At 39.4% G+C, this 22,495-nt stretch overlaps 1 protein-coding gene across 1 annotated transcript in view; it reads right to left on the bottom strand.

The window, feature by feature from the left end:
- CPNE4 (copine 4) overlaps positions 1-6,566 on the bottom strand; it is a 457,901-nt gene extending 451,335 nt beyond the window's left edge. Inside the window, exon 1 of the mRNA XM_063452171.1 lies at positions 6,271-6,566. The gene's annotated coding sequence lies outside the window, so the exon portion shown is untranslated. The remainder of the gene's footprint in view (positions 1-6,270) is intronic.
- Positions 6,567-22,495: the final 15,929 nt, after the last annotated feature.

Here is a 22,495-nt window from a genome sequence, read left to right as displayed (position 1 = left end):
GTTAACCCTACTTATTAGTGTACGTTTGCACAAATAAAATGTACATCACAACTTTTGAATTATATCTGTTTAATAAAATAACTTGTTAGCTACAAAGGGGGGAGCCTTTTAAATCAATACTGAAACATCTTTACACAAATCTATATATTGTATGTTATTTACATTGCTTCATTCATCAACATTATCTTAAAGGGGAATTGTCAGTTTATTATTAGATGGATATCATTATTATGCCAAACATTATTATAAGCGCTGACATCTGTCAGTCAGCATATAGATGCGGACAAGTTAAACAATGATTTTATTCCCTCTTTTTTTTTTTTTTTTTTTCAATATGTGCGCTTGCTGTGCCTGAACTTAACTAAATTGTTATGTAATTTGCTCAATCTAAAATTTTAAATTTAAAAAATATATATATTAAAATATTCATTTAATATAAATGTAAAAGAAAATGAGATAGATTTAAAACAATTTATAGGTGATTTTCAGTGGTCTATTCAATTGTGTTATTTCTGATGGATCCCCTTTAGATACACTGATACAGAGAAATCTCTGTTTACACTGTAAATTCAATGCATAAACACACAAATTGTAGAACGAAAGCTGCTCACATTTAAAAAAAAACTATTATATTGACTGAACAGCGGTAATGAGCACACAATACCTATATTCTCCATAACTTCGTAACAGATCTCCCTGTCTTTTTACAAATGTATCTAGCCAACAAAAACAGTTAGACAGCTTCCACACCAGTAAGAAACAGACTTAATCAACCTCTAAAGTGAATGAGACGTAAGGGATGTACATACCACTTAAAGGGACAGTATAGTCACCCAGACCACTTCAGCTCAGTGAAGTGGTCTGTGTGCCAGGTTCCCGAGGTTTTAACCCTTCAGATGCAAACATAGCAGTTTCAGAGAACCTGCTATGTTTACATAGTAGGGTTAATCCAGCCTCTGGTGGCTGTCTTCCTGACAGCCGCTAGAGGCGCTTTCTGCAATGCTGGATGTGAAATTCGCATCCAGCGTGCAGAACGTCCATAGGAAAGCATTGAGAAATGCTTTCCTATGGACTGTTTATATGCGCACGCGGCTCTTGCCGCTTATGCGCATTCCGCTCCACTCAGGTCGACGTCGGCGGGGGAGGAGAGGTCACCAGCACCGAGGGAGCCAGGCGCTGGATTAAGGTAAGTGGCTGAAGGTGTTTTATAAACTCCTTCAGCGCCAAGGGAGGGGGGCCCTGAGGGTGGGGGGTCCTAAGGATGATATGGTGTCAGGAAAACGAGTTTGTTTTCCTGAGACTATAGTGATCCTTTAACATTGGCATCCTAAGAAACAGGAGGCTGGTTAAACGGAAGTAAGAGAACGGGCCAGTGATACAATTGCGTCACAGGTTCAATCCAAACAGTGCAAAACTGCCCTGAAAGGGATCAGGTTTGAACCAATTACTGGCTAGTCTGCCAGGTGTAAAGGCATACCGAGCTGCCTGCCAATCAATCAGTCCACCTACTGAGGGCAGCACAGTTTCAGTGCTAGAGTCCTGAATGTAGTGCGAGCATGTCTAATGATGCGCTCGAGCTACACTTTTTGGAGACAGTTACCTGGTGTCACCAAAAACGCGACTGCAGGGGACAAAGTTGGGATGGCAGGACAGAACACAAAAACTGGGATGGTTAAGAGGCATGGATGTTTTGATAAATCCCTTATTTTGATGATTTGATGTGAAAACTCATGTACACTTTTTCTTTTGCTCTCTTCTTTTTCCCCAACACGCATACATGCGTGAGTAGCTATAAATACATTAGGGTTTATTTATTGAATAGAAAATTATGGGAAACTGAAAAACAACATGCAAAATTCAGGCTGAGCTAGTCAAAGTGTATTTAAAGTGCCATTTAAGATTTGTTCTCCCCCTAAATGTTCCAATTTGGTTCACAATTCACTATAATTCACTGTTTAGGTTATAAACCCTATAGCTTTAGGCATCTATGGTTCTCCTCATTGAACTGGAAATTGAGAACTAACATAATTGTAATACTTGGGCCAAAATAACCAGTTTTGAAAAAAATAGTCCCATTGGGCTCATTGTCTAGCTCAGCAACTTTGTCCTGTCATTTGTGATTCTCTTGTCAATTATCCTCAATGCCTGGTTTTGCAAATAAATCTCTGAGGGTGTCAATGCAATGCTCACCCCTCAAGCTTGCAAATATTTAAAGGTTCTATATGTACTCAGCAGACAGTGCAATATCAAAATACTTGTCATTTCACACTAATTGTTAGTGACAGATCCAGAAGCTGCGGAGAGACTTGCTTCGTTGGTAAAGTCTATTGACGATGATGACTGCTGAGCACAATTTCTGATTCACCTGCATCACACACAGATCCTCACAGCTCTCAGATATCACAACATGTGATTCGCTCAAACCATGTGGCTTTCTATTTGTAGTGTATTATCACACTAACATTTTTTGTCATTTTATTATTTTTAATCTCTTCTGAAAAGGAGGGGGAAGAATGTGTTAACTAGCATGACACTACACTGTGAAATAATCCCAGTTATATAAAAGGAATTGCTCATGAATGCAAACAGAATTACACATTGTACTGTGAGTAGGATAAGACATCTAATATACCTGCTGGGGGATGTAAACAACTCCAATCATCTTTATCAAGTATAATCGGTGTTGAATGTAACTCAGATAATTATGTTCTATAATTATTACTATTTTATTTCTAAAATGGAACATATTTCCACACTAGGCAACTCTGCATATGTCATGACCCTGAGACTCAAAATACTAGCCCTTTGAAAGCCATTATCACAATGATACATGTGATACTGGTCCATATGGGAACTGTAACTTGTCAGAAAATAGGGATCTTATAAGATTAGTCTTCTGCAATCAAGAAGAAATGTGAAAATTACTTATTTGAAAGAAATGCATCAAAAAAATGAGATGTATGTGTCCATTTGGGGTTTGAAAAGATGTCTTCTCCATGCTTTGTCCAGGAGACTCTGCTCCTTTAAAATGCAAACTTATTATAGGAGAAACTATGTTTTTTAGTAAAAGCCAGAGAGAAAATTCCCATGTAATTGTTCCGAGGTTGGTTGGAATATTGCTCAGCTACAGTACAAGGATGGAATTCTTATAAAAATGTCTCGGGCAATAGTGACCTGTTAAACCTTGCTGTACCGATCTGGTCCATAAAGACAGATCATATGTCAACATTGAATGTCCTGCATCAGCAGATCTTTGAAGACATGTTTCTCAAATCACTCATCTAAAATCACCAACTATGCTCGGTTAGAGTTCAGTCCAGGGCTGGACAACCCTCGGCACTCCAGATGTTGTGGACTACATCTCCCTTGATTCATAATGGGAGATGCAGTCCAAAACATCTTGGATTCCTAGCCCTAGTTTTGTCATGGGAATGTTGAAAAAACTGGAATTCTTATTTGTCCTAGAGTATTGGTTTGAGAAGCATTCCTACGTAGCACTGTCATCTGCAAATTAGTTGTACATTCTATGCTGGAGAAGGGTCATTATAGACCATATTGTTATGACAACACAAATTATCATTGCTACTTAAACATTCAAATACAGAGTAAAATAAAGGGAAGCAAATTAACTCATTCCCTGCTGATTCCATGTATATTTTTGTTCATAATTGACCAGATTGGATTTCACTTTTTATCCAACATTTTACAGAATATAGTCATAGGGGGTAACTTTCACAATGAAAAGTATCTTAGACCCTAGAACATATTTGTACAGTGATGCTTCATACATAACACCGGCTATTTTACCCCAAATATTCCTAAACAATATTGGGCAATCTCTTATCTAATTCCCAATTAAAGCTATCAACACATAGGATCATCAAACTATATAGTGGGGATTATTCACTAGAGAGCAAGTTCTGTAGAAATGAGAATGGTCATGCAAATGAGACCTAAAAAAAATTAAAACAGTCTATAACTATAGATTGTAAGCTCGTTTGAGCAGGGACCTCTTCAACCTATTGTTCGTGTAAGTTTTTGTAATTGTCTCACTTATTGTTAAATCCCCCCCTTTGATAATATTGTAAAGCGCTATGGAATATGCTTGCGCTATATAAATACCAGTAATAATAATAATAACAACATTTCCACTACAGCTTTGATGGACCGCACTGTATGAAAAATGATTATATACCCATAATCTCAGAGACTAAAGAATTAAAAAAAGAATTACTTTTGATGTTTTCTTAGCTTAAGAACCAAGGATTCACATAATTAAACTTTTTGGACCATGCATGAAAAATTTCTGTTTTTACTACAAAGCAGAATATCATATTTATCCCACTCAGGTAGCTACAGTGAGTTGGCAAAAACAAAATAAAAATGTGCATTCAACTCTTTATGTGCTTAAGGAGACACACAAAAAAGCCTCAAGTCAAGTTTTAGTTCCAACACGAATACTGAACAGTAATACGGAGGTGTATTCAGTAAACTCAGAATTGTTGTAAATTGGAAATGAGAATTGAAAATCTGCATCTAAATTAGTCAATCACTGACTATAAGGGACTTGATAGATTTTAAAAAAAAATAATAATCTATTTTATTCCTACATCATTCACTTCTCTAAAATTTGGTGTTTGGTAAAACAAAAACCTCCATAGTAATTTTCTAAACTGCGAATCGTATAGAAATGATCAAGGAATTCAAATTTTATGGCAAAATAGTCTAATTATAAACATTCTTAGCCTCACCTATGTTTCCAGCTCAGCTATATTCTGACCTTAAACTTGCAATTCACTGATACATTTCTGCTAATTTACAGTTTACAAGGTTATTCTATAAACAATTAGCAAATGAAATCCAAATGGCAAAAAAGGCTAAAATAGCTGATCTGAAAAAGAAATTCTAACTATAGTCACAATGTGACTATTGTAGCTTCATTTTTTTTCATTTAGATTTAGTTTGTTAAGTGTCTAATCATCTGACCATTTGCACAAGGTATGTCTCCTTAATACTGAGTTGCAGCCATTAGGAATGTATGCAAAATGACTGTCTTCCACAAGACATTGCTACCACTCTAACTAAGAGTAAAGTGTTCTAATAGACATTAAACTGTCTTTTCAGTCAACCCAAATCTGACTTTACTGGAATAGTCATCCCTGCAACCACACTTCATTAAAATCAAAGAAAAGTAAGCAATGCATAAATATGCCAAAATAAATAAATACGTTTAAAAAATAAAATTTAAAAAAAATGATATCCTTATTGTCACGAAAATGATCATGCAATAGTTCTTAGAACATGACTTATTAAGGCGTTTAAATGATCTTAATGCCAATACATTTTACAGTAAATAATATAATTTACAGTGAAGCCAAACATTCTAATTTTGGACAGCCTGGAACATTTATCTTAGAAAGTTAAGATACTCTGTATTTTCCTTTTGCTGTATAGAAACTCCCAAGACTTTCATAGGGGAATATCTTAACTTGTACACAGTGTACTTTCTGTTGAAACAGCTGGTTCTCAAGAAGATGCTCTCACCCTATATAATTAGTGCACCTGCTTAAATCAAGGTAACATTGTGGCACACAGTCATTGTCACAGTCATTCTATTGTAGTTGTTTTAATTAAATATGTGCTTTCAGAGTTGTCTAATGGAAAAACAGATAATTTACTAGCAAAAACTACCAAGAAGAACAAGTAACAAACATGAATTCTGCTCACAGTAAAATTAACAAACACTAATTCAGCTCACATGTAAACATACACATAATTTCACCATTGGCAAAGAATATTCACCATATTATTATTATTATTATTTATTTTTGTTCTATACGTAACCTGGGTTCTAGTATGTTTCTGCCTAGGGTGGCATTCTATAATTCATTGCTAACATTCATTCTACCAGTATAGATTTGGGTCATAGCTCCACATGCAAACATCTGGCCAGGAATGCATACACTAGCTACTGAAAGATGCTGATGATGTTGCAAAGGTTACATTAAGGATCACATTACATAACCTCTCTCTGCAGGTCTTATCTCTGAAGCTCTTACAGTAAGGGTGGCCAATCAGATAGAACCCCCTAATACAACTCCCATCATGCTTTGCCAGCCCTTAAAATAGACAGGCAAATGGAGGCTTAAGGGGGGCAAACAAGGACATCACTTAAGAGAAGTTTTAAGGGGGTAACAGAACATTTTGGGAAGTTGAAATTAGTAGAGAGCATTTGAGGATTGGAGTGTAAAATATATTCCCATCACTTACCTTGATAAGAAAGTTCACTGGAGTAAAGGCAATATATCCCTTCTTCTGTGTTATCTTCTGGTCCTATGGGCAGTAGTTACATAAGGAAAACAAGCTGGTAAAAAGAATGCTCAGATAAAAGCTCAGGAAATCCCATCTCCACTCTCAGATCCTGGGTTAAGGTGAGGGTAAATGGGGCTACAGATGTTGCAGGAAGCACAAGTCACAGCTGATTAAATGGTACAGCAATAGCAGAGATAAATAAAGAGATGCTGGCAAGAACTGGGATGGAGGGAGTGAGCGATCGCTGACTAGATGTCTGCTCTTCCACACAATGAGGAAAATACACCTTCCCATGGCTCATCACAGGCTAGAGCTAGACCTCTACAGAACACTGAGCCCCGACGCCCTCTAGTGGCTAATTTTAATAAATGCAGAAGAAGACATCCCATGGGTGCTTTTACCATGCCTAGTTGCTCACACAAATACACAGAGCAAGGGGGGGGGGGGGGAATTATTCTAGCAGAAAGCTCCTAAAAATCGTTGATAAAACAAGTTAAATTACCATGAAAAAAAGCAGCTGCATCATGCAGTCAGTAGTGCATAAAATACACAGCCATTTGGTACTTTACTTATGCTCTCCCCTTAAAACGATCCATTATTTGCTTCCAGTAATTAACTGTAGCTTTAGAAAATATCCGCATTGTAATAATTTGATTTACACATTAATTATCGCACATGGCAGTATGTCTCTTGTACTTTAGATGCATAATAGACATTTTTCTTTTAACAATAGTCAGTAAACTATATAGTCAATTCACAATTATGATGACTTAAGAATTGCGTTGCCCCAATTAGTCCAAGAGTGCACATTAGAAAAAATAAATAAAAAATAAACCCCAAATTAGAAATAGAGATTTGTTTTTGTCTAGTTGTGCTATTTATATTTACATTTTTCAAGTCAGTTCTAAAATAACTTGCAGTTTTACAAAAATATCCCAAATATTCTAGATTGTAAGCTCAAGGGCAGGGCCCTCTTTACCATTTGTATTGGATTATTTGTATTGCACTGTCTATTTCACAATTGTACAGAGCTGCGGAATATGTTTGCGCTTTATAAACAAATAAATATCAGCTTTAATTTATACTCTGTCACTAAAGCGAGAACAACCTAGGTGTTGCTGTTTGGAATTGTAAGTATGTTCATATCAATAATATTAAGAGGATTTTGAAACCTCATGGGACTCAGTGAGCAGAGACAGAAAAATAATGTGTTAACAGCAAATAGTATTTCAGACCCACTTGGGCTATTTTTCTGTAAAACAGAAAATGTACATTTGCAAATTAAAGTGCAATGAGTGCTTTGTTTTTATTTGCATTGTTTATATTTTGTTGACATGCTTTATATTGCATCAGATATTCTCAATAATACAAGAGTGAGTGCCATCATATTTTTTTAACTATATGTATATATACTGTAATTGTATATCTATAGATGTACACAGACAGACAGACACAAACTAGCACATATAATACAGATTAAGTAACAGGGCAGACATATCATTTTTATTTTTACATTTTTACATTTTATAAGCCTACTTTAAATCACCTATCTCAGCAAACAAATATGGGGATTCAGTTCCATCGTTTGGATGTATTGTGTTAAGCCCACCACTACATCACAGGACCCCAATATTGGGGGGTCCTACACTAGTCCCAATGTGGGAGACAAATCAGATAGTGCTAGTGCTGAATAAGCTACATTTTTTTAATATTTTTTTAAAAGAGCATTGTGAATATATATAATACAAAATTAAAGTGATAAGTGCAATTCAATAAAAAGCAAAAATAAACAAAGAAACCCTTTTTTGTCTTTACAAACAGACACACAAACACACACCAAATTTGTCCAAAATGCCAATCAAAATAAATCCCCCATTTAGATTTGGTAACACTGGGGTGAGTGATAAGATATTATTAAATAAATAGTGAGTGTTGGCTGGCTGAGAATAGACTTACAATATTTAAGACAAAATACAGAAAATGAAAAATCAATCTCAGTTAGAGTTTTTTCAAACTTTTTGTATCCTAAAATGTGCATGTTGGTTCTCCCATTACCATCATTCACTCTTTAGTAAACAGACCCCTGGGATAATTCCAAGTATCCCTCTAAAAGTAAACTTTTGTATTTGTTTTATACTACATCCTTAGAATAAGTTCTTCACTGGTTTGTTTTAATAGTGAACTGTAGATATATAAATTATATTAATAATGTATTTTCTAAATGAGATATCACACTTTTAATGCACATCCATTGTATTTTAAAGCATACTACAAACTATTTTGTGTTTTTTACTGATCAACAAACATCACCTGACAAATAATGTTATAGCATGCAGGTACTTGATTGTTTTTAACGTGGCTTCCTCAGGGGTTGAAGTTATAATCGTTATATATAATCATCTTTAATTTTACCTTTGTCGCTCCAGGCAGGAGAAGCTAGGCATTGCAACTTGTTCTGAAATGTTACAATACAAAATATAAAATATATGCTATACCCACAGCTGTAAACACAACTCCTCAGTGTAGGATTGTTAGTGCCAGGGTGAGCTAAATGTATTCTGACCTTTCAAAGGTGGGTTCCCCATACAGGGACATGGCAAAAAGTACCTCAAACTGCTTCCACAGATATTAATTATATGGAGTCTAGAAAGTACTTCAAGTTAAAGCAAAGTCCAGCTGTTCTCATAACAATACATTGAAGGGGCACTGTTTAATGGTTCCTTGCGGAAAAAAGTCCTAGCTGTGTTACATTAATCATGCTCTGATAACAATGGGGATTCTTGTTATTAGAAAATTGCAGCTATGCTAAAGAGATCTCTCACAGAGCGGTAATGGTTAACATTAGCCACTACACATTTGGGGGTTACATGTTCAGTGAAACAGCCTAGAGCTTAAATGACACATGTTTATGTTTCTAAAGTTAGCCATCACTGTAATAGAGCATCCTGGTTTAGGAGGAAAAGTCCCTGCATGGGATTCAAATCTGCTGTCCCTGTTTCATCCACTTCAGCATTAGCCAATCCACAGCAGTGCTTATAGGCTTTAGATGCATAGAAAGCCATGTTTGTTGGTCAAAATGCTTGAAACTGGTTTGATACTGAGTGGGAGACAGGGGCAACACTTGAAGATGATATAAACCACAAGCACTACAAATTAACATTAAAGGAACACTTCACTGACCAAATAAAATAATCAAATTAAAATTACTGTTTAGTAGATATATCCCAAATAAACGCATGCATGCATTTAAAGGGAAACGATAGGGCCAGGAAAACAAAGTTGTTTTACTAGCACTATAGCTCCCTTTAGTGCACCCAATCCATCGTGCTCTCCTCCCCCCCTATCCCCCCTGTGACGCAGAATGGGTTAAACAAGTATTGTAAACAGCCACTAGAGGTGGCGTTAAGTTTTTAAAAACTGCAATATTACCACTGCAGGGTTAAGGGATCTGGGACACTGCACCCAGACCACTTCAATGAGCTGACGTGGTCTGGGTGCCTAGAATGTCCCTTTAATTATGCCTTTTTTCATTTGGGGTTTATCTAAAAACAGCTTGCAAAACATGCAGTATTTTTATGTTAAACCCCATGTAGAGGGTCAGTGCTTAAAAGCCGCGTGTTGCCAAAATAAACGCAGTTGACTCCCAGAACTATGTGTCGTTTAGTTGCTGGGGGGAAAAGGTCTTGGATTATTTTACTGCTTATTTCAGCTACGAGGACTGCTGCCATCCATTTCTAATCCCACCCAGACTTTCTGTGTCACAAACTTTCCAATGCAGCTCATTGAGGAGTTTTTGCATGGTATGGGCCCTGGTCAATTGTTGCCTCTTGAGTTTAGCTCCACTGAGCTATACAAACCAGAAAGTAGCAGGGCTGGTTATTTTATTGACTGCTGGGGTGTGGGGAAGGGTGGGAGGTGAGGGAGTTGCAACACTTTTTAATGCGTTACTATTGAAATCTGCACTTTGTCTATCACCTCGTCGCCGACCGGTCAATTTTAATTTGAATGGCATTCCTGAACCACTGAAGGGATCTGAGTGATATTTCGTCAAAGTTTGTGCTCAGATCCAAGCTATTCGGTGATGTGACTTTCATGGGGTTCTGAAGTATTAAAATGCCTTTTTGGGGTGTTTTCTCAGGAACAGATTATTTAGGGAGGAAAAGCCCTGTATTTTTATGTTAAACCCCATGTAGGGGTCAGTGCTTAAAAGCCGCGTGTTGCCAAAATAAACGCAGTTGACTCCCAGAACTATGTGTCGTTTAGTTGCTGGGGGGAAAAGGTCTTGGATTATTTTACTGCTTATTTCAGCTACGGGGACTGACCAGCAGAGATACCTATCCTAGGTATTAGAGCTCCGCTTCACAGCCCAGGAATTAAAATTACCCCGATTATGGCATACCATTTGCAAAAGTAGACAACCCAAGATATTCAAAATGGGATGTGTCCAATATTTATTTAGTTTCAACATAGCCACGAACCCAGACCAAAGTTAGCATTTATATTTGTTGGTTTTTTTGCATCTTTAACAAAAAAAAACTGCCCTTTCATTATTGATATCATCAACATTATATGTGTCACTGCTCTAAAATACTCATATTTGTGTTCAGCAATGTCTCCCAATTATAGCAGCACCCTTCATGAGATTTTATGGGGTTTTGGAAAGTTACAGGGCCAAATATAGGGCTTGCAAATTAAATTCTCTGAACTTTCTGCCTGGGATGTCAAATAGGTCCCTCAAATTATATTTAATAAAATAACATAATTATATAAAAATAATCCAACCCAGGCAGAAGTGTATTTTGATATTAATATATATATATTGATATCAATATACACTAAGAATGACAATATATATATATATATATATATATATAAATAAATATGACACCTAACAAATATATTTATAATAAGAAGAATTATTCTTTTTATTATAAATATATTTGTGAGGCATCATATTTATTTATTTATTTTACTTTATATCCATGCTAGGGGACTGCCTGAAACCCAGGCAGGCAGTTCAGCACACTGCCGATCCAGTCATGTGATCGCAATGTCATTGTGATCACATGACCTCGAAGGGCCGGATTTGCTCCTATCTGTATCGCAGCGGAGGGTAAATATGCAGGGGCCTGGAGGGGTTGCATTGTGAAGGGCACATTTTGCAGTACAGCATACTACGCCCGCCATCCGTAAGGGGTTAATTAACCAGACAGCAGATGCAGGGAACTGCATCAGCTTAAAGGAACACTCCAAGTATCATAAGCACTACAGAGCGTTGTCTTGGTTATGATGCCAGGAGTGCCCTGGCACCCACCTACTGTAAGAATGGTCTGACTTTTTATATGTGGTCCACAGCGTGCTTCTCCCTACCCCCACTACTACAGATAGAGAGTCGGGAAACTGATGCATGGCTTAGCTCAGTAGAGTTAATGGAAGCTCCTGATTAGAAGTGAAGACATGGACTGGAGCCTGGCAGACAACCAATAAGAAATCAAACTGTCCTGGGACAGCATCAAAGCACTTCATGCACCATAACCGGTGCAGTGTGATGTAGTGGTTATGGTGCTTTGAGTGTTCCTTTAAGCAGTGAATATGTTATTCTTGCATGATGAACTGAGTTGCTGCCAAGTGCTGGCCTACATCTCCTATAAACCGCTACTTGGCAAAAGTTTATTGGATATATAATACAAGGTAGAACACTGGCAGCAACCTGGTGGTCTAAGCCAGGGGTAGGCAACCTTCGGCACTGCAGATGTTGTGGACTACTTCCCCCATAATGCTCTTACACCCATAATGCTAGCAAAGCATCATGGGAGGTGTCATCCAAAACATCTGGTATGCTGAAGGTTGCCTATGCCTGGTCTAAGCCATATCCTAGTCTGTGCATTGCTCACAGCACACAATGCAAAACTTACAGCACAAATCAAGTATCATTGTTTATATATTATTAATATAATTGATTTTTAATAATAGTTTCTTCTAGCCTCGAATGTGCCTTTAAAGTCCACATCGCATAAGTGGATGAATGATGTAGGTTGAGCTTCCAACACTGCTACTATAGCCAAATAAAAATTCTTATTTTGACTAAGACCAAAGGCAAATGGTTTATAGTATATGCTTTGGGTCAAAACTGAAATTCTAATCTTTCCTCCCTCAAGTGTTGCTACTCCTGTGTCTGTCTCCCTCCAAGTCAACAGTGCTACCATCTGCTCCACCACGCAGACTCGCTGCCTAGGTGTTTTCTTTGACTCCGACCTCTCCTTCACGCCTTATATTCAGTCTATCGCCAAATCCTGTCGTTTCCATCTCAAAAACATTGCACACATCAGACCCTACTCAATGCCAGATGCGACTAAGGTGCTGGTCCATTCCATTGTCCTTTCTCACCTTGACTACTGTAATCGGCTTCTCAGTGGTCTTATGTGCTCCCAACTTGTGCTGTTACAGTCCATAATGAATGCGGTGGCGATGCTCATCTTCCTGTCCGCCCGCACCTCCCATGCCTCACCCTTCTGTCAGTCCCTACATTGGCTTCCTGTAAGATATAGGGCTTCATTTAAATTCTAGTTCTTGCTTTCAAATCTCTACATGCTGATCCTACCTATCTATCCTCCCTAATACACAAGTATGTCCCGTCTAGGCCTTATGCTCTGCTGAAGACTTATGTCTATCTTCTGTCAGTATTCCCACCTCTGATGCCCGCCTTCAATACTTCTCCAGGGCTGCACCGCTCCTGTGGAACTCACTTCCCTCCTCCGTTAGATGCTCACCCAGTCTCCACTCCTTCAAAAAATCATTAAGAACCCACTTCTTCATAAAAGCGTATCAATTAAACTGTTAATAGCTCCCGACTGATTCCTCTCTGGAAACTATCATTAGTCTAATACTATCCTTACCTCTTATGTTACTTTACCCCACTCTCTCTAGCATGTAAGCTCATTGTGCAGGGCCCTCAACCCCTCTGTTCCTGTGTGTCCAACTTGTCTGGTTACAGCTATTTAAATAATAACATAATAATAATAATAATAATAATAAAAACTTTTAGAGTTTATCATATATTGCTGCTACTTCAACCGTCAACCTGCTCCTCATCGTTTTCCCTCTTTTGATTACTTTTTCTCACTTGATTTGTTAACCAAATTACAGGATACAATTTAGACTAGGTATATATTTTGCAGTACACCGATTGGGCCATTTTCCTGCCCTTTTGGTTTGTCTGATTTGCTGAATCTTTTTTTCGTTAACTAAATTTGACTACAAAAAAGCCGCACATGGCAGAAATTCAGCTGTCCCAAATTTTTTTTATTTTTGGCAGAAGTAATTTGTCGAAAACTATTTTTTCTGCCATGCTCAAGTCTACTACATATTGAAGCAGCCCATACACAAAGGCAGCTCTTAGTACATACTCTTACTCTCAGAGGGTGGCCGACTGATTCTCTCAGCCTATCACTAACCGCCAGGGAAAACTAGAAAAATTAGATGAAGTAGCACAAGAAAGTGTCAAGTGTCATAAATACAGGGATACATCAAATGGCCACTCCTCAGATGGCTACTAGAGGTGTTTCCTGGGGCAGTGCTGCACACTGTGCTGCACTGATATTCATTGTCTCTGCCCTCTGCATAGACACTGAACTTTCCTCATAGAGATGCATTGACTCAATTCATCTCTATGGGGAGATGTTGATTGGCAAGGGCTGTGTTTGACTAGTGCTAGCTCTGCCCCTGATCTGCTTCCTTGACAAGCTCAACCAATCCAATGCTTTCCTATGTGAAAGCATTGTTATTGGCTGAGATCACCACTTCTGATGATGTCAGCCAAGGTGGCAGATTAGGGGCAAAGCCAGTAATAGTAGACTGAAATAAAGTTACAATTTTACTATCTTTAGGGGGGAAATGGGTGACCAGGGGGGCTCGGTGGTGTTTTTAACACTATAGGGTCAGGAATACATGTTTGTGTTCCTGACCTTATAGTGTTCCTTTAAGGTGTATTTTTAAATAGCAGTATATCATTGATATCTAACTATGTTTAATTTGTATGTGATGTTTGTGTCCTGTTGGTATAGTTATTGTTTTGTGTAGATATACCTGCCTAGAAAAGCTTCCCGTCTATTTTGGCAGGCAGGAGGAAGGAAGGTGTAAGGGGCTGGAGACTAACTTCAGGGTTAAACTGCTAGGAAAACAGATTAACCCCTTAAGGACCAAACTTCTGGAATAAAAGGGAATTATGACATGTCAGACATGTCATGTGTCCTTAAGGGGTTAATCACTGAAGCCAGCTTTTGTATTTGTGATTGCTACTAAGACAGTTTAACCCCTTCACCAAGTTAATGAATTTATTTTAGTAATATATAAGCATAATTTTTGTTTGTAACGTGGATGCATAGCTAGCATGGGTAGTATTACACACTTTTAATTTGTAAATTATTTGTAAATGTATTATTATCATTAATTATAGAAACATTGGATGGGCAAAGTTCTAGAGATAATATAATATTATCCCTAATCTTAAGAACAGACAGTATAGAAATATTGGTACATTAGCAGAAAAATCATTGTTGACCTTGCTTATTGGGATTTAAAGAATAAAACAATCTGAGGGTTTTTTTTTTATGTGAACACAGCCTGTTAGAAAATGGGCAACAGAATTTTGAAGTAACGTTTGTATGTGGTTATCCCCATGTATATTTAAAGGAGTGACACTAATTATATCTGTACTACAAGGGCCATCACAATCTGCTATGAAAGCTAACAAGGCTATATACATTGTTGAGAGGGAAGTGGTTAAGTAAAATATAATTATGTAATTTGATTTTGTTTTTTGTTTTTTGTGTTGTTTTTCTTTTTCGTAAATTGTAAATTTAGGATACAAAGTATAACTAATTTATAAAGGGTTCAATTAGGCAATCACATAGTCTGAAGTTACTCATTATAGATTAATATTTAAATCTGTTTTCAGTTCTGTATTGTACAATTTGTGTTATCATTTGGGTTTATTAAACAGGTCTGTCAAGAAAAATACACTTGTGCTTTCTGTATAGCTCCCTGATCTGAATCACTTTTTATCTTTTTAAATTTTATTCCTTAGGGCTTCAGTTATCATAAAACACATATTTCATATATAACTAGGGACTACTTTTACCTATGCATAGCAGTCAAGTTGACAAAAGTTGACAATGGGTGGAACTTATTAGTAAAATTATCTCACAGAAGGAAAAACTTTGGACATCATGGGCAGAGGAGAACAAAATTGCTGCACTCATCTCATAACATCAGATCTAGCACAAGGAAGAAAATTTACTAAATATATAAAATATAATATAACAAAGATACTACAAAATTGATAAAAGGAATGGAGCATTTTAGTTATGAAGAAAGAGTAACACATTCAAATCTCTTTAGTTTGGATAAACGGTGCCTCAGAGGGGATATGATAGCATTATGCAAAGATGTGCGGAGCCAATACAAACCATTGTCTGGAAATCTATTTATAAATAGGACTATACATAGGACAAAAAGTTAAATTTAGACTGGTAGAAAGGAGATTTAGTCTAAGGCAAAGCAAAGTTTTTTATTTTTTTACAGTAAGAACAATAAGGATGTGGTATTCTCAACTGAAAAAGCAGTTTTATCAGAGTCTATATAAATGCTTTAAAAAGTTGGATGACTACTTTCAAAAACATAATATACAGGAATATAATGTTCAATTAGTTTTTGAGATATCTGACTGACATTCTGGGGTCAAGAAAGATTTTTTTCCTAGTTTATTGCAAAATTGAAAGTGTTTCAGACTGGCTTTGTTTGCCTTCTTTTGGATCAACAGCAAAAACAAATGTGAGGAAGGCTGAACTTGATGGATGCATGTCTCTTTTCAGCTTTCCCTATTCTAGATAGGTCAGTTGCCAGGCCATGAAGCTGTAACAGATTCTAATAGGCTTAAATTTGAAAAAATAGTAATAGTTCAATATGAGTCATCACTAGTGAGTCACTCTGCAAGCCAAATACACAAACAGACATACAGCCATAGCACATAACATTTTCATAGGAATCCTAATCTGGTACATGGCCACTAGCAGGGCCGGACTAACATAGGGGCTAATGGAGCTGCAGCTCCAGGCCCAGGCTCATGGTATAGGCCCATTGATTGAACATTTTTTTTTTTTACACACTACTCTTAGGGTTGCCAGGTATTTCTCATGTATTTCTTATGGTTGGCAGGTATTTCTCAGAAGTATTTCTCAGGTATTTGAGGCTGCCTAGCCAGTGCCAGTATTGCAGTAATACCGGCAATACAAATGTCTGTCTCAGTATAAACAGAGATTATTCTGCAATACCAGCGCTGGACAGTAGAGCCGCTGTTTGTGTGGAGAGAGGCAGGGATAAGAAGTTACAGCATCTCCCTCCCTGCCTTTCTTTACTCACTGATCTGCGGGGGAGCAGTTCTACACAGAGAGTCCAGACGGAAGTTTTGAGCCTGCGAGACTTGGGGACAGTGGTGTACATACCAGGGTCGCAGGGGTCGCGGCTGCGACCGGGCCCGGCCCACCAGGGGGCCCGGCCGCCTCTGCGACCCTGTATGTACCCACTGGGCCAGCCTCTTCTCCTGGGGGCCCCAGGAGCCGGCCACCTCAGGGCCCTGCTTACACCCGGCGGGCAGTCAGGCTGGCCGGTGCGCGAGGGAGCACTCTCCCCTGAGTGCTTCCTCTTCAGCTCCCTCGCGCACCGCACTGATACCGGAGCCGGAAGATGACGTCATCTTCCGGCGCCGGCATCCCTACGCGGCGCGTGAGGGAGCTGAAGAGGAAGCACTCAGGGGAGAGTGCTCCTTCGCGCACCAGCCTGACTGCCTGCCGGGGAGCCCAGCAGCACCACTGGACCCCAGGGAATCCCCTCAGCACTCCAAAAGGTAGGGAGGCTGGGGGGATTAAATAAAAAAAAACATGTGTGTGTGTGAGTGTTAGTGTGTGTGAGTGAGTGTGAGTGTTAGTGTGTGTGTGTGTGTGAGTGTAAGTGTGTGTGAGTGTGTGTGTGAGTGTGTGTGTGTGTGTGTGTTAGTGTGAGTGTTAGTGTGTGTGAATGTTAGTGTGTGTGAGTGAGTGTGTGTGTGAGTGTTAGTGTGTGTGTGAGTGCTAGTGTGTGTGTGTGTGTGTGTGTTAGTGTGTGTGTGTTAGTGTGAGTGTTGGTGTTTGTGTTAGAGTGTGTGTGTCTGCTAGTGAGTGTCAGTGAGTGTGTTACTGTGTGTGTCTGTTACTGAGTGTGTTTGTGTGTGTGTGTTAGTGAGTCTGTTTGATGTCTGTTAGTGAGTGTGTGTTTGTCAGTGAGAGTGTATGTTTTGTAAGTGAGTGTGTATGTATGTCTGCCGCTGAGTGTGTCTCTGTCAGTAAATGTGTGTGTCTGTTAGCTAGTGTGTATGCATTTGTTTGTGAGAGTGTGTGTGTGTGTCTTCAGCACTTACCTTTCTCCAGCGCCGGACTCCCATGGCGCTGGGGATCCCTCCGCCTCTCAGCTCCGAATGCGCGTGCATGGCAAGAGCCGCACACGCATTAAAACCGCCCATAGGAAATCATTACTCAATGCTTTCCTATGGACGTTCAGTATCTTAAAATGGCGGAAGCGCCTCTAGCGGCTGTCAGTGAGACAGCCACTAGAGGCTGGATTAACCCTCAGTGAAACATAACAGTTTCTCTGAAACTGCTATGCTTTCAGCTGCAGGGTTAAAACTAGAGGGACCTGACACCCAGACCACTTCATTGAGCTGATGTGATCTGGGTGTCTGTAGTGGTCCTTTAAGTGTGTGTGCATCTGCATGCACTGGCGTACATACCGCGGTCGCAGCCCTGCAACCCCTGTGACCAGGTGCCCGCCGCCATGTGTTGCTGCCCTGGCCCGCGCAGAGTAAGTGCGAGGGGGGGGACCAACGGATCAATTTTCGACCGGGGCCCCATGGGTCATGTGTACGCCACTGCATGGGGACAGTGAGAGACTTGGGGACGGTGAGACATTGGGACACTGGGAGACATGGGGACCCTGAGACACAGTGGCCCCATGTCTCCAAGTGGCCCCTAGTCTCTCAGTGTCCCCTGGAGTCCCAGCCAGTGTCCCTAGTGTCTCAGTGTCTCCGTGTCACCCAGTGTCCCTATGTCTCCCAGTGTGCCTGGTGTCTCTCAGTGTCCCTAGTGTCTGTGTCCCTAGTCTCCCAGAGTTCCCTAGTCTCTCAGTGTCCCCACGTATCTCCCAGTGTCTCAGTTTTCCCAAGTCTCACAGTGTCCCAATGTCTCTAAGTGTCCCCTAGTGTCCTAGTGACATCGGGACACTGGGAGATATGGGGACACAGACTCTTAGGGACACTGGGCGACATTGGGACACTGAGACACTAGGGGACACTGAGAGACATGGAGACAGTGGGTGACTTTGAGACTTAGGAGATATGGGGCACTCCCAGTGTCCCCATGTCTCCCAGCCAGTGTCCCTAGTATATCAGTATCCCCATGTCTCTCATTGTCTCAGTGTTTCCTAGTCTCCCAAAGTCCCTAGTCTCCCAGTGTCTCAGTGTCCCAATGTCTCCAAGTGTCCCCATGTCTCCTTGTTTTCTCAGTGTCCCCTAGTATAAAAGAAAAAATCTCAGGCACTCACTGTGATAGATGTAAGCAGGTTTATTGGACACCGTAACGTTTTGACCTGTACCCAGGTCTTTATCAAGTCTCCAGTGTCCCCTATATATCACAGTGTCCCCTATGTATCACAGTGTCTCAGTGCCCCATGTCTCCCAGTGTCCCCTCATGTCTCAAAGTCACCCAGTGTCCCCATTTCTCCCAGTGTCCCCAAGAGTCTCAGTGTCCCTAGGTCTCCCAGTGTTCCCTAGTATCTCAGTGTCCCAATGTCTCTCAATGTCCCCTAGTGTCCTAGTGACATGGGGACAATGGGAGACATAGGGACACAGACACTAAGGGACTGGGAGACATGGGGACACAGACATGCCACGTTTTTGTGTATGTTCGCCCCTTTCAGCAGTTCTGGTTATGTGATTTATGTCAGTGGCCCACCCTTTTACCTTATCCATAGACTTCCTGCTTTACTGGACACTGCTGTTAGGTGGTATGGTATGGGACGGGTTTACTTGAAAAATGAAAGCATGAGATTAGCACAGGGTATGTGTTTTCTCATAGCTGCATCCTATGAGTTTCCCTCCAGCACCATCTCCATCAGATACATAACGCTTAGGAGATATGACTGTTAGTGTTTTGGGCCAATAAGATTTTGTAATTAGGCCCATCATAATTGTCAGCACCAGGCCCACTGGGCTCTTAATCTGGCCCTGGCCACTAGCAGAACTTATATATAGTATTAAGCACATTTAGTGAGTATATGTATACACCGACATTAGACTAATTTTATAAGGAATTTGGGGGTCACACTTTAAGAAATCATAGAGGAGTATTGCATGAATAATGCATGCCTAAAGTTTAAAAGGGGATATCATGTCAGAACATACATATATATTCAAGATAGACATATAAGATAGCATATAGACATATAAGATAGCAGGAGCAGAACAGGTTTACTGGGGACCTAGATCATGTATAATAACATGAATTTATATGGAATGAACATATTATCTAAGGGTAAAAATACATACTGGTCAATGGTTCAGAGTAAAGGACTATAAAATGTAAGGGAGACTGAAATCTTTAAGGCTCATTGTAATTTGTAGATGGTAGGTCAGGGTAATTTTGAAAAAGCCCTTTTGGGTGAAACGCATTAGTGTTTTTATGTTATTGGTTTTATGTTATTGGTTTTATTATCTTTGTTTTAAGTAAAACTATTTATTTACCGTACCTGGACCTTGCTGATTTTATCCCTGAAGATTTTTATCCAGAGGAGTTACACTTTCTGCCTCCATGGTGGGGAGGAAACCACTAACGCTAAACAGGATTTAGAAAAAAACTAATTATTTGCTCGCCTTTTGTGAGTGTACCTCCTTTTATTTTGCTTTTATAATAACAAAACAGAGAGCACTATTTTTCTGTTATTATTCTCATTTTATGTATTTGGTTAAAATCTGTGACACTGCAATTTGGAGGGAAATACCAGTGAACGCTCAACACTTTGACGTTTGACCCTGACCTACCATCTAAAAGGAACCAAGCTGAGCGAGATATCCACAGGAGGGTATCATACTGCCCAGGTGCATATATCTGGAGCTGAACATAAGTACCAGAAAATTGTAAATGGCATTTTTCTTATTTTACCTTACCACCTCTAGAATATACTACACTATATTCTGTTTTCTCTCCTCATATCTTCCATTCTGACTCACCACCATATGAGTTTGGGGACACCCAGAAGGAGCTGATTTCCTGTACCCTTTCCTGACCTATACCTAATAACTGCCAGATAGAAGATACTCTAGTTTGTGAAGTACCAGATGCCATACCCAGATCTAACAAGCTCTAGAAACCTCACCATTGCACGTATTATCATTGTTATTGCATGGGATAAAACAAGTGTGAGAATAGAAACTAAAACAATTATATAAGACAATGTGAGACTGGACTAAGTTAAGCAATATAAGATACAATAAATATGGTAAGAAATATAGTAGAGAATATAGTGGAAACTATTCTGGGCTAAGGAGCAGATATATCACACAATGCTTAGCATAGACCAGTCCTGCCCAAAAGGTAGATCCCCAGATGTTGTAGAACTACAACTCCCATGATGCGTTGTCATTCTAAATGCATTCTAAAGGCATGCCAAGTAGTCACAAATGTATTATTAAACACAGAACAAAAAAAAGTTAAAAGACAAAAATAGCTTACACAAATCTCAACAATGTACTGTAAATACTCGAGTATAAGTCGAGTTTTTCAGCACATTTTTTGTGCTGAAAAACCCCAACTCCACTTATACTCGAGTCAATGTCTGTATTATGGCAAATTTACATTGCCATAATACAGACAAGGGGCTGTGTAGGAGGGGGGCTGGCAGTGAGCTGTTACTTACCTCTCCTGCAGCTCCTGTCAGCTCCCTTCTCCTCCGCACCCGTCCGGTCAGCTCCCCTGTCAGCTCCCACTGTAAGTCTCGTGAGAGCCGCGGGGTCATAGCGCGGCCGCAAGACTTACACTGGGACTTACACTGGGAGCTGACCGGACCGGCGCGGAGGAGAAGGGAGCTGACAGGAGCTGCAGGAGAGGTAAGAGCTTCCTGCCAGCCCCCCTCCACTGAACTGCCAATGCCACTGGACCACCAGGGAGTGAGAGGCCCCCTCCCTGCCATGTATCAAGCAGGGAGGGGGGACGAAAAAAAAAAATATATAAATAATAATAAAAAAATAATAATATTTAAAAAAATAATAGTAAATAATAAAATAATAATATAACAAATTTTTTTTTATAAAAATGCCCACCCCCCACCAAGGCTCTGCAACACATACACAAACACACACTGCATCACACACACTCACACTGCATTCATACACACACACTGCACTCATACACACACACTGCACTCATACACACACTGCACTCATACACACATACACACTGCACTCATACACACACTGCACTCATACACACACTGCATTCATACACACACTGCACTCATACACACACACACTGCACTCATACACACACACTGTACTCATACACGCACTGCACTCATACACACACACACTGCACTCATACACACACACTGCACTCATACACACACACTGCACTCATATACACACACTGCATTCATACACACACTGCACTCATAAACACACACTGCATACATACACACACACACACTGCATTCATTATATACACACACTGTAAATAAATATTCAATTAATATCATTTTTTTAGGATCTAATATTATTTAGAAATTTACCAGTAGCTGCTGCATTTCCCACCCTAGTCTTATACTCGAGTCAATATGTTTTCCCAGTTTTTTGGGGTAAAATTAGGGCCTCGGCTTATACTCGAGTATATACGGTAGTATAAAGAATCTTTTAACCTGCATTTATTAACCTACTATATGTGGTAAATTGACCAATAAATATTTTAACTTTTGACAAGATGACTATAACATAATGTTTGATGCTTACCTCTTTTTGCCATGTTGTTTTCTGTGTTCTTCATAAATATTGAAAAGAAAAAAAGAGGAATTGTTCACCCATGTGATATATCCATACCATATTGCCAAG

This window comes from Pelobates fuscus, chromosome 4, assembly GCF_036172605.1.
Source record: "Pelobates fuscus isolate aPelFus1 chromosome 4, aPelFus1.pri, whole genome shotgun sequence".
Classification (NCBI taxonomy): domain Eukaryota; kingdom Metazoa; phylum Chordata; class Amphibia; order Anura; family Pelobatidae; genus Pelobates; species Pelobates fuscus.
Note: the sequence above shows the minus strand (reverse complement) of the source record. Positions and strands in the feature narration are given on the sequence as shown.